Here is an 18,179-nt window from a genome sequence, read left to right as displayed (position 1 = left end):
TCCTTGTGATATAATGACTTTAATGTCAGGAATATTTAAAATCAGCGTGCTGTGACAGTTTCTATGCGACTCCTGTCTTTTATCTTATATGTAATTTATTAAGGTTGCAGGAGAAGCAACGTATTTAAACAAACAAAAATACAAAATAATTAAGTCAGAAAAGGCGACTAAATTAATGTTTTTTGGTTCGATACAAACCTTGCCAGGAATCAGGTGTTTTCCACTAATGCAACACTGACAGAATGTAAACAATAAAGGCTGCAGAATAAATGACAGCAAAAGAGGGGCCATGAAAACGCTAACTATTAAAACAATTCCACTAGACATTTTGCACGTACACACAATGACTTCTAAGATTATAAGCGGTTCAGAGTCAGCGCGCATACCTTTGATGTGGCAAGGTTAGCAAGAAGGCAAATAAGTCAGGATATTACTTTCTCGGTCTGCTAAATGTGGCCTCGCTTCACATTCTGCTTTTCAAATAATATAATCCACACAGAGGGCGGCGAAGTCTACTCCGTTTAAATTGAGAACAGCCATGCGAAGATAGAAGAAGCCTTTCCAAGAAAAAAAAAAAAAAATCCAAAGCCGTTCACAAAGCTACTGCGCCTTTTGGACAAAGGGAACCATGTGTCTCGCCACGGAGAGCTTCTGCAACAACACTGAGGCGACGAGAGAGAAAAATCCTTTGATCCACCTTTCTCAGCTTCCCCGGGTCACAATTTGAATTTTTTCGCCTATATTCTCCTGTGGTAAATATCCAGGAGAGGTAACCAACAGGATCCGGGTGGGCTGGTGTGTCGGTGCGCAGAGGGAAGAGGGGCTGCGTCCGACGGAGCAAACCAATCCAACAAAGCGAACGGCCAGTTTCCTCTGTGGGAGACGGAGCCAAATCACAGAAGCAGTGAGCGAAACTTCACCAGGTAAGAGCCCGCTGTCGCTGTGTGTTCAGCTGCACAGCCTGACTGCCCTGCTCTCTCTGACGGATCCCGGTCGTGGGCACTCGAGAGCCTCTCCCATCCGCTACCAAGCACCAGACAAACTCCCATTCATCCAGCGACTGACTGCCTGAGAGCTGCTGACTTCACGGTCGGGTCCTCCCACTTCCTGATTTCCAGGCGGACTTGAATTAAACCTCAGTCGTGCTCCTTCAGCAGACAACCACACGCGTGTTTTTGGGCTTCTTGGAAGCTTGGAGCTAGATTTCACATTTCAGAGGCGCACAACAGCGCGTGCACCTTTTGCGTAAATGGCGCGCAAAAGGAGACACAGCAGCGCACCAGAGCTACATAAGGAGGCAGAGAGAGAGAGAGGGAATGAGAGAAAGCAGGGAGGGAGAGAGGGAGGGAGGGAGGGAGGGAGGGGAATGCGCAGGCAGAAAGATATTCTTTCTTTCACTCTGTACTGAGTGAGATGATGTCAGCCTCTAATGAATTCCCCAGTAGGGTGCTGCTACTGTGAGAGGAGGAAAAACAAAACGCTCCTTTATGAGTAGCACAGGCTGCTCTTCCTGTTGGACCACCTCCCATCCCACTGGCCAGTGGCCTGAAGGGAGGTCAGCTGCTAATATAAAAAGCACTTTGGGTCATTCAGCCTTCAATTTGAGCTTTTAGCTCTCCCCGGCCCACCCGGAGAGTCTGAACCCAACAAGCTTCCACCACTGACATAAATCATGACTACCACGTTTATAATTTTGTGATCATTTCAGCAAGATTTTATTTCCTTAGCTTGCCCACCCAGGGTCACAAAAAACAGCTCTGCCAGATCCTGCAGAGCTCAGCGACTTTCTTTAAGCGTCCACCTTCTAGTCGTTTCCATAGTGTGTATTTAAAAGAGATCACACAGATTTTAGGACACTTTCTTGTTAGGATTCACACTGCAGGCCTGAAAGTAACATTTACCCGAGAAGTAACAGCACTCATCCTTCATCGCCTCGATCTGTCATATAGGGCGAATCCCGATCTCATGCTGGACATTCCTGAGAAAACCTCTTGATGGTGCAACTCCTAGCATCCTCTAGCTTGTCTAATGAGCATTAACCCACTGGCTGGGAGGTCAATGGGTGTACAATAGTCACATTTGCAAAGTATTTCCCTGCCAGTGCAGCCCAAGCAACCACAGAGCAGAAAACAGACTTAGCTCATAGCTGAGATGCTAATCCGTCCCTCGGTAACAGAGAGACTGATGGTCCACTGGCTGGCTTGGACCGGTCATTCAAACATGAAGTCATGGGAAATGGGATATTCTGTACAGTTGCCTTAGATTCAGAGTGGCAACTCAACAGCACTTTCCCCCAAACCGCAGTTAGATGCTCATTTTTAAGCATATTTTCTTCAAGTTACAATGGGCTTGGCATAGCTGTTTATGGACACACTGATGACACGAAGGACAGAAAGTGAAGTACCATCCGGGGGCAGGCAGGGGATTGGCCTCAGATGGATGGTTAAAGTCCAGCCACTTGGTTCAGTTACAGCGGACAAAGGCTGTGGTCACAAAGGGCCTGGGAGAAAGAACACCATGTGTTCATCAAGTTGGAGGATCCTGCTTTGCACCCTTGTGCGTTTCACAGATGTAAGCATTGTGCATTCAACATTAAACTAATACAGTGATTAACCTCTGTCGTACTGTTGCTCATAGGCTGTGGGAAAACATCTTACATAACAGTGCCACAATGTAGCTTTACAGTGCCTCAGATCATGAAATCAGAAATGCAGTAAATCATTTCTAAAATTAGTTGCAAATGTACCAACTGTGGCTGGATGTAATTAGATCACAGGGATTCTTATGTTTGAAGCGGTAATTGTGATGAAACATCAAGAGCGTATGGTGGTTTGGCTTCAGAAGCATGACATGGCTGGCTTTAGGATATGTATTTATACGACACCACCGACCCCAGTCGCTTTCACAGGCCAATGCGCGAGCAGATATGAAGGAGTCGCTGTTCCCCATTTTAAATGGTCATTATCAGATTTGAGGAAACCACAAGTCTGTGATTAGCGCCACACTGCCAAACAACCGGCTTACAGATTGCTTACGGCACACTTTTTTTTAATTCAAATGAAACAACGTCAGAGATGAACACGCACAAAAATGAGTGCATAGTTTCATAGAAAAACAATGTCTGAGCAAGAGAATGAAGCACTGAGATCAAACACAATGTCTTGATGTGTGCTATGTATCTCAGTAATTGCTGTCTGGGCACGTAAGTTCTGTCTATAGACCATCAGCTTCACTCTGACGTTTTGTCATCTTTTATTCCATTTTTGGACGCCGATTCCCACTTCAAAGAAACCAGAGGCACGTTGTCTCTCCCCCACAACCATGGTTTAATTTTACAGGAACTCTCTCCTAGATTACAATCACAAGGGACTGGTTCACTTTTATGAGGCTTCCTTCCATTATGCCAAATCTACCCTCGTTTAAAATATTACTGATAAGTGTAACATGAGTACCGGCAATGTAATATGTTAAAAGCTCTCATTACTTTTGCCTGTTGACTCAGAGCTCGGTCTTTGCTTGACAAGGGCTAAAAAGATCTAATGATTTAAAGCAGGATTGAACAGAGAGGCCAGGAAATGGAAAGTGAATGACATTGAACAAAGTCATCATGAGTGGTGAACAGCAGTCATCTTTTTGAGAATAAAATACGGTAACTCCTGAGCTAGACAAAGGACTGCAATGAGGGGAACATGAATGTGTGGGGCATCATGGCGGTTCACCATGAGAGATTTCATTCAAACCACAAATATGAACCTCATACGGTCAGGAGAGGAACCAAAAGGGATCACCAAAGTCAATTTGTTTAATCCTCTGAGGACCACGACAGTAACAATACATATAATACAAGGATCAATACAGGTGTAAGGATTCAACCTCTGGGGATGATGAATGTCTAAGATAAGTCTTATGGACATCTATTAGGACCAACTTATGACAGACCGGCATTGCAACACTGCTAGAGTTGCTTAAAATAAGAAGTGTAAGATAAACTTTAAAAAAAAAGAAAAAACTGACTAAAACTGATTTTCCATATCGGAAAATATCAGAAATGTGTGTCTTTTAAATGTCTTTTAAAATGCACAATGTATAAGAGTTCCACATTGTCATCCATCCCAATAATCAGACTGAAAAACAATAAAACATGTTAACCAAAAATATAAGATTTACACACACATAATTTACTTTATTACCTTATTAGGTAATAGTCTCGCTATATATAATGGCAACTTAGAAATACATATTTTATCATGGAGTTTAATGTTGGGGTTCTAACCCATGGAAACACTGTAAACACAATGAGTGGACCACTGGCAGAGGAAGATCATGTTTCAACACGTTTCACTGCCTATTTACACACAATACTCAGACAATTGGAATCAACACTATAATGCCTGATAATAACATGCAGTGCACACAGTTCAAAGTAAAAACAACCTGCTTTACATGGATATTAAAAAACGAATCTAAATCTTCTCAGAGGAGGGGGTGGGATTAGATCACACCCTGCTTGTTGCTTAAGATCTGAATTGTCCAAATGTTGCAGTGCAATCCAAGAACTGTGAAATATTTCTAATTGCTAACACATAAACCCACACACTTTGAAATGCCAACATCTCCTCTTCCCCAGGCTTTCGACGGCGGAGTGAGGATGTTTTTTGAAATTAATTTAGCTTATTTATTTGTTTTTTAACAGTCATTACATCCGACCTTATCTCTCAGAGCCTGCACTGGGTTGTCAATGACAACAGGCTCTAATCTCTACCCCTCCCTGACAAGCAGCACTGACAGGCCTTTTCTTCCCAATTCCTCAGACTCGTAGCCAGACATAAATTAATCTGTCACTCATTGCTTGTATTAATGTGTGGATGACACACGGCTGTGCATGCAAACACACATACGGAGACAAAGACAAATGTACCCAGCATTAAACCGTTTCACAAACTGGGACACAGTGCAATGCCAAAAGTGGAAGAAGGCTTTGGAAAAAACACTCCTTTCTCTTAAACTGCATCAATCAAACATCCTGACAGAGAATGAGAGATTTAAGACTCGAGAATTTCCATCAGTATCGTCACAGACATACTTTTCAAATTTAAAGCTGTAAATAACAATGCCAAAATATAATCTCAATTTTGCATATCCTTACCTACTTACTTGAACCAATGCTCGGCAGACAGGATGTGATTGTCATTCTGGGAACATTATGGAAGATTGAAGGACACATGGATGACAGCGTCTATCTGATCTGATGACGAGACATCTAAAAGCCGATCCTTTTTGTTATAATAAGAGCCAAGATATATGAAACTCACATCACATGTCAGCCGGGGAAGCAGCAGGAACGTATATCTTCCTGTTGTTAAAAGCCTGTAGAGACTATGTTATCTGCTTATCTGTATCTGCTTATCTCCCAGCGGTCTCTGAAAGCTGGCCGAGGCTGTAAGAGTTCAAGATAAATGGCCTGATCAATGGCAGACATTATCTGGATCTGGTAGGCAATAATCAGATCCAGTTGACATTGAGTGCAGAGAGAAGTGGCCTGTCAACGGGAACAAACCTACTCCACTGGCCATCAGTCTAATGCCGCTGCCGTGGGACTCACTTTAGAAAACAATGCAGACAAGAAAATTGGTTTAACCTTCGCTGGCTCAAATGCTTTAGTTACATCCCTAATGCAACACACACACACACACACACACACACACACACACACAACACACACACACACACACACACACACACACACACACACACACACACACACACACACAACACACACACACACACACACACACACACACACACACACACACACACACAACACACACACACACACACACACACACACACACACACACACACACACACACACACACACACACACACACACACACACACACACACACACACACACACACACACATAGAAATGGGAGACCCTTTTGCCTAAATTACAGACATTGCCGTGGATAATTTCAGACCAGTCAATCACTCCCTCCCCTTCAAACAGAAAGGAGCATATGTGTTACCCGCCTCAAAAACACAAACACACAACATCATGCATATCAGGCATGACTTACCTTTAACAATTTAATTTCATGTGAGTTTAATTACAAATTCCCAAAAGTCAAATCATTTTAAAGCACAAATCTGCGTCCTTATTTATACGCCTGTCACTCAATGTTTACGTGGAGATTAAATAAGCAGAGGAAATGAAATGTCTCAGCTTTTGAACCGGGTAAATCTGAATTTCAATGTTCAGTCCTCAAAGAGATCATTTGTGATGTTCACTTCCATCTTTACATCACGTCAGTGTCCTTGTAAAAAGGACTTAGTGCTGCTTGTCACACAAATTCATTGATAGGATTATTCAGTATAACCTCATCAAGCGGTAGTGTCATTTGATCTCAATGACAAAAAAAAGGAGAATTATAAGCTTCTTTTAATTTGACCCCAATTTCCTCTCTGAAGCTACAGTGCAGCCATATCCCAGACAGACAAAACATTCCTAACAGATAACCCGCTGCTTGACGAACCCCCAGCTTTAATTTTTCTGCCTAATCTGCATGCCTTTATATTTGCGGAGACCCAGCAGACTTCCACAAGCAAAGAGCTGTGGTGCTGGAGCCCCCTGTGAGGCCTCGACTTAATACTAAGCAAGAGCAACTGCGCTGGCAGGGATAATATTTTCCGTTTTTGTTTCTTTCTTCTCAGAGGAGCGATGGGAGCGAGGAGACAAGGGGAGGCAGGGAGATAAAGGAGGAGGAACTAGAGAGGAAGAGAAACACAACAGGAGGAGACGGGCAGAGACAGACAGGACTGAGGGGGGAAGGAGCCAAAGAGGGAGGAAGAGAAACAGCCTGCTGTGTTATTTAAAAAGGAATGACTAGAGGAAAGCACTGAGGACATCACCACTAAGGCGTGGCATTAAAACCTGTCTGACCCTCTGCAGACCCCCCGAGCGACCTGCCGGGCTGGAGGAGTACGGTTGGAGGGATAAGGCCTCTGAAACGCTCCGTAAAGACCATTCTGTCAGGCACCAACAGAGACAGCCCCACTCATCCACCACATCCCCCGCACTCCACTCAAACAAGCCTCTCCACGGCTCTCTCTATGCTCAACAGCGGAGTGGGGGCCTGATGATAGGCTCTCTAGGGGGACACGAGATTGGCCACGGACATCAAAAGCCAGCAGGGTGACAGACAGCAGGGAGGTCTTGCCTGCCCTCCCCCAGCCTTCCCCCTTTTCCCTTTCTGTCGATGTCCTTCTTTCTCCTTCCATCTCATACCATGCCCCGCTGGCCATTGAGGGGTTTCTAATTGCATTTTGCAGGGCCTGAGCTAAATAAGCTCGTTGTTCTGTGTATAGTTGCCTCCCTGCTGGGGGGCTGAACGATGGGAGGGAGAGAAATGGAGAGTTTAGGCCCCTATGAGATAAAAAAAAAGTGCAAGGTGAACACAAGATGCCTGGCGAGTGAGGAAGATGATATGCGACCTCTCCCAATGAAAATGGAATGCTGATTGTTTTTTAGTTGACAGGTGATCCCTACTGCGTCCCTATTAGAAGAGGATCTGCCAAAAACCTGCATATCTCTGTGGGAAAGGGGGCCTTACGGTGGTGTGTGTTTGGCAGGAATCATATGAAAGAGTGCTTTAACATGTCAGACTCCACTGAGACAGTGGTGGGAAACCCTCTCTGACCTCGTCTCCCCCTCTGTGAAACACTAGAACATGGGAGAACGCTTAAACAAGAGGAAGACTGAGAGTATTCATGTGTGTTTAGAGACAGGAGCCATTTCATTTGCGAATCCCCTCCTTTCCCCTGGCGGCCGCTACAGCGGAACAGTGTGGTTATGGTTTGTGACCTACATGTGGAGATGGTTGGGGGCCAGAGGCTGGGGCTACGACGGGGCTGCAGGGGGTCTGTCTGTTGACAAGAAAGAGAGGCCTCTTCCGCTTTGAAGCCCTGTATATTTAAATATTTCATGACCCCCTCATCTCAAGCCCCTTTTATCAGGTTAGCGCTCCGGCTCGTGGCTGCTGTTCATTAATAGCACAGTGAGAGGAGTTAGTGTTGATCTAATGCCCCCATCAGCGAGGCAGATCTGAGGGAGCCTCTCACATAGCCGGGCCCTTTTGGCACGCCGCATATCTGGAAGACGATCTCGTTAAACGCTAGTAACAATTACACCAATTACAGATAAGCCTAAGTGTGTCAAAGCCACAACATGATGTTTACAATGATTAGCATGCGGCGGTATCAGCGGGGATGGCAATCAACGCTCGTGCCTGGTGCCTCACAAGATCACAGGGCTCTTATCTGTCACTATCGATAGAAGGCCACCGGCTGAAGACAGACCTTAGCGGAGCTGTCATGCATGGCACCGGATCATGTGATTGTACCCAGCCACAGTAAAAATAAAATGTGTTTGACAGAAAACTTTAAAAGATGTCCCAGGGACAGATCAATGATATCAAATGCAAGTACATCACAGCTTGCCACACCCTTATTTCAGTTCATTATCATCAAAGGCATCACAGAGAAACTTAGGCTTTCACTGAAGCACTCATGACTGTCTACTTTTGCAGTAAACAATCTTGGTTATCAAAGTGGAGTGGAGCGCAGTGGGGGCCAGTAGATTTCCACGAAGGCGTGTGCTGGCATGGTGCAGGCCAGCAGTCTGGAAATGTGTCTTCGGGGCTGGTGACCATGACATAAGGCCCCGCTTGTCTGCTTGTAATAGAGATGCCTTTGAGAGCGGCCTGCATCTGCCCGCAGGACACATTCCACGCTTTCCTCCACAAACTTTGCGCCGCCGTCAGGCTCTGGGTCCTAAATGTGCACATTGTGAGGTTGCCCCGCTGGCCGCCTGACAACTGCACATTCACCATGGGGTTATTTGAGTGGACCCAGGCTCCCAGGGTGCAGATAGAGTGGGTTCTCTCTCTGGAAGTGTGTGTGATTCTTTGTGAGTGGGTGTGTTGTTTGTGTTTATGTAATTGTGTATAAGAGGCTACCTTAAGAGTTTGTTTTTGCTATTAAAGCAACACCAGCAGAGGCACAAAGTAGTGCCAGTGTGTGTGACGAAACAGTGACGTGGACTTAGATCGGTGTGTTGGTGGCCTGGTGTCAGCACATGCCACAGGGGAGCGTCAGTGCTGCCAACGCTAAGCCCAATCATGTGTGCCTGCCTCAGCTGGACTTATCATGTTCTGTGTTTACCAACACCAAGCTTCAACAAGATGATCCGGGGCAGCTAACTGTCTGTCTCCCTCTCTCTCTCTCTTGTTCACACGCACACACACACGCACACACGCAAAAGATGCTATAGGCTCCTTGCTAAGGTTTAAGAGACTCTCAGCTCAACAGTAAAGCAATAGATCTCAACTCCCACTGGAATTACAATGTCCATGTGAAATAATGCAGCATGTTATTTATGTATGCAGACAAGCTTTGCAACAATTAAATACCTTATATCAAGCTTCTAACTGCTTTTTATCACATATCTTCGACAATATGGTGTTGAAAGGAAATGTTATTGGAACAGCACTGGCTATGTTTAATTTGCTGTCCACTGAGGAGTCTGCTCCAATGGCCAAATTGTTGCGTGATAACAAATGGCGGTTGGTTGGCTGGCCCTGAGGAAGTCATTTCACCGACTCTGTGACCAGGGATATTAGAGGAGCGTCTTTTAGTCATGCTTGAGAGAGTCCAGGCTCTGACTGAAGCCTCTGGTCTGTGAGGGAATCTAACAGGGGGCAAACACCTGTCACCCCTTTAGGCTGCAGGCACAATAACACCTGACACTGACCATGACTTCACACATGGAGGGGCACACATATACCAACTGGCATGTTTTCCTATTTCGAGCCATAAGCTGGTTATCTGCATGTATGTAGCACTGAAAATAAACACAACATCCATGTGTGATACGCGATTAATCACACCATTGCACACACAAATACAAACATCTTCTCAGCACGTGGGAGGTGTCCCCCCTAGACCCCCGAGGTGACAGATGTGTCACAACAACATATTGGTTTCGCTCCTCTTTTCTGTAGTGTTGCTTTGTTCCTTTACCCCTAAAATAAAAATAAAAATGGATCTGATTTGCTCTGCATATGGCTGATGCATTTTTCACGAGTTACTCTAAAAACACCATGTACCTCGACATTAAAAAGCAATTTAGCACTCTCAAGATTAAAAGCGCATGTTAAATTGAAGGCTACACTTGGCGTGGGCATGAAAAATGTAGTGGCTCTTTATATTAACCAGGTTGAGCGCGTTGAGCAGCATTTAGATAGACGAAATGGAATCTTTCAGCATTACTAATTCATCCACAAAGCAGTGGTTGAGACGTTATGCACAATTCCACATCACACTACTGAATACAAATATCAGTCGCTTACAGTCGAAGCTCTTCTAGGTCTGGTGAAAAGTGTGAATACTAGGTTGATGTCTATCAGCAGGGATTGTTAAATGTAACACACTTCCTCAGTTCACTTTCGTTTCAATTAAGCTCTGCTTTTTCTGTTCCCTTACACAAGCTGTGAAGCGTCCTTCAACCCATATTTTACAAATTCACTTACAGTCCACACCTTTGAACTTGAAGAATAATTGGGCTATGAACATCTGTGATTTCCTCCTGATTCAAACTAAAGCAGGGTGAAGATCTGGTTAGAAATGAATAAGGGAGCTGTTGGCCTCTGGGAAACAAGCAGGCCAGACAGAAATTGTCCCTGATGCCAAAACGTCCTCCAAAATGTCCTCTTACTACACTGATGGTAGAGAACTGATAAAAGGAGCAGGATGAACACCCGTTTAGTGGACCGTTGCCCCACTTAAACATAATGATGGATGCTAATGATGCCCATAATTACTGTTTCTAAAATGGTGATAATTACAATTCTTTTATAGCTCCTTATCCGCAGCCAATCTTGATAATGATTGTCGGAATGATAAACAGTGATTGCCAGTGTTTGACCTTTGAAACACCAACATAACAAATAAAGGACTCCAGGGTGAGATAAGCTGCTTACTTTAGATGACTTAGTAACAACTACTTAAAATGGGGAGAAAGGTTATTCAGTGATGCTTGAAAAGAACCACATTACATAATACAACAGGAATGGTGTACTTGAAGCTACAATAACTGATTTCATGACCATTTAAGAGCAGAGGAAACAAGAAATCAGTTTTGGTAATGTGGACCTCCTTTTCAGTGAGTTTGTGTTATATAGTTAGGTTAACATCCACACACTACAGCAGAGGTGGGTTGTGTGGAAATAAAAAGCAATGTTAATTTTGTTCACAATTTGTTAAGTTAATTTAATAATATGTATTTTTGAATCAAGTATTCATCTTTATTGTCTTCATTGTTAGTTTCCACATGCCTAAAACAACCTTAAGCTAAATCTAAAAGTTGATGGCTAAATAAGAGCGCTTGAGAAATTGTGCAAGGCATACAGTAATAGTCCGAATAGTCGATTAATCGTTTCATTAATCGATAGATTAATCGATTATCAAATGAGTCGTTTGTTGCAGCCCTATTGTAGTTATCACATGTATAAATAAAACGTGTTTTATTGGATTATATTTTTGGTTGGTAGACCTCGGTGAGCTGGTCATTTCAAAAGTAGCTCACCAGCCAAAAAAGTGTGGGCACCCCTGCACTACAGTCTGCAATGTAAGGGATATTGTTACTAAGCAACTGTCGACCGGTACTGAAAAAATTGCTGACAAAAATGTATTCTGCCAATATCTCATTGGTGGTTATTAAGTTAGTTCTTGTTTATCGGTAGTTAAATAAAATAGCCCTAAAATAAGACTGTCTGTTTGGAGAGTTGATCTCATTATACTGAAAGCTATTATTCCAGAAGCCGGTCAATCTACAGCAAACATCATGAGTTTACATCCCTTGATGTCATTCTCTATATAGCCTGTCTATCAATTGTTTTCAAGCTCAATAAACACAGATAATATATGGTCGGAATCTCTCCAATTTGTCCGGTACATTGACGTCTTCCAGGAAGATGATGGAATTCCTTTTTTTAGCAAAATGATCAGTAACAAACAATCTCAATATGTGCAAACATTTGAGTCAGAATGATATATAATGCAATATATTTAATAATCACTTTAGAATCCGTACAGGAAGTGAATCCACCCCAGGCAAGTCTGAAATGCAGGTCCACTCTCCCTCCATCCAGCCCCCTGTCTCATGGCACAGATTATGACCGTGTTACACTGAAGGCCTGATAATGCAATCAAGCCGCTTTGAAGCGCTGTGATTCTCCAGTGCCTGCTGTAATGAGGGGGAAATGAAACCGTTCCCTCAGTGTCTGACTAACCCTCTGATGAGACCTTCATCAGAGAGAAACAGACGGACAGACAGAGAGAGAGCATATTAAATGAACTCATCCATCTTCAGCCATTAGCTCAGGGGACAGAATATTACTTTAGACATGTGGAAGCACCTATTGGTGTTTGTTCACAAGTACACCATTCTTTGTCACGACTGCAAGTAAAGTTAACCCATGACCAGCCAACCGAGTGTATTCTATATAAAAAAAGGCCAAGTAAGGAACACATGTCAAACTAACAGCAAGCATGTTAAAAGTTGTACTGTAGATTGCAGTTGGAGTTTGTAGAAAAGTGCAATATGCTAATTTTGATAAATTTAGAGATCCATGCATTCCCCATCCACACTTCCATCCTCACTTGAGCTCTCCACTTCCTTAATGCAACATACTCATTGGCAACAATGCCATGTCCTTCCAAGAGAACACTCATTTTATTACATGAATAGCCCTTAGTCAGTACTTGACCTTGTCTTTCATTTGAAACACTCTGGAAATAGAGATGTATGCATTATATGCAGAGCACAGTAGATTATACGAATAAGACCATCTGGGATTTCAGAAATGACTATTCCTCCTTCGAGATGTACAATGCAGTCACCATTTTCCAATTTTCACATTTGAATGAAATGCAGTGTAAACTGGGTTATGGGGCATGTTGAGGCTTGTGTCCAAAAGCTATATATGGATAAGGTGTTTTTGGCTGATAGAAGCATGTTGGAGGGGAAAAGCAGAAGGTTAACCAGACTGCACTAAACATGTTTAAATACTTTTTAATAACAAACATGAGCCAGAGTCTGAGATGCCTTCAGGTGACTCTTCAAGGTGCTCCACCTCAGTAGAAGCATAAACTGATCCTGATGCATAGTTGATTTAAAGAAATTCAAGGAAAGCGATTGCCTCAATTATTAAGGCTGAAACCTATTTAAAAGCCAAATTATTTGTACTTAAAGTCTGAAGAAAAGTAATTATTTCACCCAGCACTAACAAACGTGTACGTGCCCCAAAGAGTTCTAACCAGGCTGAAAACATGTTTATACATACTGTCATATGTGCTGTTTTAACATGGGGGTCTTACCTTTAGAGCAGTGGTTCCCAAACTTTTTCAGTCGGGACCCCCTTGGGTATTGGAAATATTTTCGGGACCCCCCAACCCAGTTCCCATCTATATTGGTAGGATTAATTGTATATTGTTGTAAAAACATTACATTTTCTCTGCTAATAATAAGAAGATACAAAGATCCAACTATCATTTTATATTTGATTATGGATTACACATGAACAAAAGTGCTTGTAATAGATACTGTGAATTAATTTGGCCTAATTAAAACTGGTTGGTAGAGTAGTAGATTTTTGAATTTTTAAATTCAAATTTCTTTAAGCAAAATATATTAATTAACTACTATTTCTACTGCAGGTTGCAAACGATCACATCACTTTACCATTCCTATTCCACACATAGCCTATCAATGACTTGTGTGTGCTTGCTTTCCCTTGCAGATCTTCTCAAACCGGGGCTGTTGTTTTGAGACTGCCACTCTCAGTTCATTCTCAATGTTCAGCTTTGATCTGTATTTCGTTTTGATGGTAGCAACAGCAGAAAAAGCCTATCTCACACAAGTAGGATGTTGCAAAAGGCAGCATTATGCCCACAGCTCTCTGACAAATGAGATATTTTCGACCAGTGTTTGTTTACAATTGAATAATAATAATAACAATACATTTGATTTATATAGGTGCACTTTAAAAATAACGTCATCTCAAGGTGCTTCACAAAGCTAAAAGGAGAAAATAATAAAATTAAAAAATCTTCCCGCGACCCCCCCGCAGTACCTCCGCGACCTACCAGGGGTCGCGCCCCACAGTTTGAAAACCACTGCTTTAGAGGCATCCCAGAGTGGTCATTTGAGAAACTGCAGGTTTTTGGCACTTCAATTTAGCGCCAACAGTTGCTGCTAATTGAAAACACTAATCCCTTTTCTAATGTTCTAAATACTGTTCCATAGAGTTATATAATGTTGTGTTTAAGCTTTATTCAGTGAAAATAACAATCGGGGGAAGGTTAACAACAGCAATTGTATGGGTACAATTGAAATCTTGTTAAATATAGTTTTCGCCGAGAAACTTGAATACATACAATTGTTTAAAGGACATGTGTTCACAGCAATAAAACATAGAATTGTTTTTTAAATATAGAAATGTTCTGACTACTACATTTTTGGTATTGTGACATCCCTGGCTGAAAGATGTAACTGCTGGTGTCACAATGGAACACAATGATGGAAGTGAAGCAGAGCTATGTTTTACAAAGAAATGGTTGGTCTGCGATGTGATGAGATAAGAGTGAACAATCATTCTTTCATTTCAAACACGGCAGAACCAGCCATCACAGACACATCCCGCCTGGTATGGGATTGTATTATATTCTAATGTTTTCCTGCTACTGTTTACATCCCTTGAATAATAGATTCACATTCTATTATACAAAGCCTTATTTGTTTATAGAGACAGCTACCATTGTCTCATTTTTCATTGCTATGATGCTAAAATCGTATTTTGTGTTTGTCAGTCTCACCCCTCAGTCCGGATCACTCCAGGGTAATAACGCCCTTCAGGAGCTGCCTGTGATATCACCCTTCTCAGCAGTGATAGCTATCATTGTTGCTAATATAACCACACAGTATGAAACCAACTCACATCGTGAATACAGATGTCCCCTGCACTTCCCTGATCTCATCTTTGTATCAGCTTTAATAAAAAGCAGGTAGATACCACAGCCCGTGCAGTCACATCAGTAGCCAGTCTGCACTTAGCTATGACCCCCCCATTCTTCTCTTTCTTCTTGAAACACACTGTCTGTCCGTCTCTTTCCATTCAGCAGATGATTCATGACTGCTGATCCATGGCAGTTCTTGTGTCATTTCTAACAACTGTTAACGTCATTTTGCTGACACCTGACAGGAATCGGCCCCCGGGGAGGAGGGATTTTGACGTTGAAAAGCAAGAAGGATGCTAGCTGTCTCCTAAATGAAAAGCCAGGAACAAAGCTGGCAGTGTGCCCACATCAAAGCGAACACAGAGCAAATGGCCGTCTACTCATTTTAGTTGCACAAGTGAATGGGATTCAGGAGCTCACACTCCTACAGTGGTGGTTGGGGGAAACAAAAACATGTATTATTCTGACACACGAAGAAACTGTAACGACGTAGATTTGAGTTGGAGTAGCCACTTTATGTAACCTTTTAAGCAATATCACCGCACAATATTTCACATTTTCTCTGGTCAGATTTTTATGACCCTCTCCCTTTCTCTTAGGGTTACAATTCTCCAATATCTCTCCTAATTCATGGTAAATGTCAAATATGTTTCTTAAACTAATCAGAATCAGAATACCTTTATTATAGACAGAGAGATGACGAGAAAGAAATACTCATAACATTTCAGACGTGCTTGAATGTTGAATTGCCATTGTTTTTTAAGTGGGTCGCACCAAAGTAAACCACAATCGAGACAGTAACGGAATATAAAACATAAAAAAGCTGTGGCTGTGATTAAATGTTTTGGTCATTTTCAATTTTTAAAACTAACCAAAATGCATTAAAAAAAACTCTGATACTCCTATTCTACGACCGGCTGCTTTTGAAAACTTTCCTATTTTGGAGGTATCAAGATTGGATAGATATGACCGTTTAATAAGGGCTTCATACTATCATACACACCATATAATTACATTTACAGCATCAGTGTGTTACTAATGATATTACATTTGTATTATCTTTGTCATTTTATGGATTCATACTGTTTATTTTACTTATTTATATCCGCTTCTTTAGCTTGTCATCTTGGTTTCATTGTCTTTGTTCGTCGTTTTTTGCCTCGTTTTGTTTTGTTTGGAGATATTTCCATATTCCCCATGGGATGAACTCATCTGCACAAATTAACAAGTTGCATATTCATTGGTGTTTTATCCTATGTTTTACTTGCTGTGTTTTATGCTTTTTTCTACATTTTCTAGTTTTACTTTGAATTGTGTATTGTGTACTGTATACTGTAAAGCACTTTGTACATTCGTGTTGTGAAGGGTGCTATATAAATAAAGTTTTACTTACTTACTAGCTTCTGTGGGTTCATATTTTTTCATTACACGTTTTTTTTAGCACTTTGATTCTATGTTTTATCACACTGCAATTAAACACAAATGAATTATACATGTGCTGCAGCCAAACTGTGTCTTGATTAGGTACTTGAGAGGCATTTAGTGAACAGGCCTATACACAAGTTGGCAATGGTTTTGAAATAATATATATTTTCTCCACACTGTCTCAAGAATGAACCATTATGTTAAATTGTTGTGTGTTAAAAATACATCCAAAGCCTAAGAACAGATGCCGCACATATAACCTCTATACTACAAGTAGAGGGGTTCATATGATTACAATTATCATAGCCATTATATACTATGCATACCTTACCTTAATTATAGTCCTTTAAAACAACCTACTGTAGCTGCGATTAAGCTTTTAATCTGTTTGTTTTGCTCACATCCTGTCTCAGGCCCTGAGGCTAGGCAAATTCAATACAACAGACAGGGCCAACCCTGAACAGTGTGCTCCCAAATCATCCTAATTTAGACTAAATATAATAGTAAGAGCTAGTAGGGTTTGATCAAGGCCGTCAGCTTGTGCAGCTACATCACAATAAGAGATTCGATCTCCAGAGTCCTGAAGAGCGGTTTACAGGGTTATTCAACAGGCTTTCCCTTTGCCACCGTTGAGCACCACTCCACTGCACTCCACTTCTGGGCCACAAGCATTAAGAAGCCGGAGCATATTTCGTCCAGCGAATAAATGGCAAATAAATAAAAGCCCATGCAAGGACTGTGTTGAGCTGCAAAGAACAAGAAGCGCAGCTCAAGGTATCTTTACTGCAGACGGATGCAATTATATTTCCATTTAGAGGGATGTCAAATTGATCAGAGAGAAGAAGTCATAGCCAGCATTAAAATCAGCAACTAAACAGTCCTAATCTGATGCTACATCTCTTCATCTCCCTAGTTTCACACATCCTTTGCTTATACTCAGACAATGGCGCTTGACTGGGCACAGTACTCTAGCTATACATCTACGTACATTTCTGTGTAGAGAAAAGCCTGCTGGGTAATTAGAAACTTTATTTTCAGGAAGGAATAAGCGTTAAGTTTTTATTCCATGTAAACAGAGCTAAGGGAAGTGTAGCTCTGCATTGTTTTGCAGACTGAAGTTTGGGCTGGGGGAGGTGCTGAGCTGGTAGTGTCATGTCGTTAGGGTTTGAAATAATGACGCCAAAATCTCTTAGCAGAAATGATTTGATTAGTGCTTTCAGGTCTAAAAAGGAACCTGGATGCGTACCAAATGACTGTGGAGAGGGAAGGTGCGACAGAGCTCTTAATTGCTAGAACTGCACCTAGAGACTTGATGATTTGTGACATCTTATCCGGTGCTCTGCGCTAACACTAATAACTGTTAATTAACTGTAGCAAGGATGCCAGAGAGGAGGAAGCAAGGGAGGGTATGCACACACACTCACTCACTCACACACATACACGGCCTTGTGTGTTCTCTAGATTAAAGGAAAAAGCATCTCCAGGGATGTATATTAGTTGGAGCAACAATGCTGTGGAGGTCAGGGTGCTTGCTGTTCTTTAATGCTAATGGGCACATTGGAGCCACACTGCTATCAGACGAGAGAAATAATAGCGATGCCGTTATTGTTTTAGAATTGATCCGGCTGTGTAAATCCGTTAGCCCTAATTGGTCCATGAAGACGGAAAACAAAGTCAATG

At 42.1% G+C, this 18,179-nt stretch overlaps 1 protein-coding gene across 1 annotated transcript in view; it reads right to left on the bottom strand.

The window, feature by feature from the left end:
- Positions 1–18,179, bottom strand: part of auts2a (activator of transcription and developmental regulator AUTS2 a) — a 289,935-nt gene that overhangs the window by 31,809 nt on the left and 239,947 nt on the right.

This window comes from Gymnodraco acuticeps, unplaced genomic scaffold, assembly GCF_902827175.1.
Source record: "Gymnodraco acuticeps unplaced genomic scaffold, fGymAcu1.1, whole genome shotgun sequence".
NCBI lineage: Eukaryota > Metazoa > Chordata > Actinopteri > Perciformes > Bathydraconidae > Gymnodraco > Gymnodraco acuticeps.
This window is presented reverse-complemented; position numbering and strand designations above follow the sequence as displayed.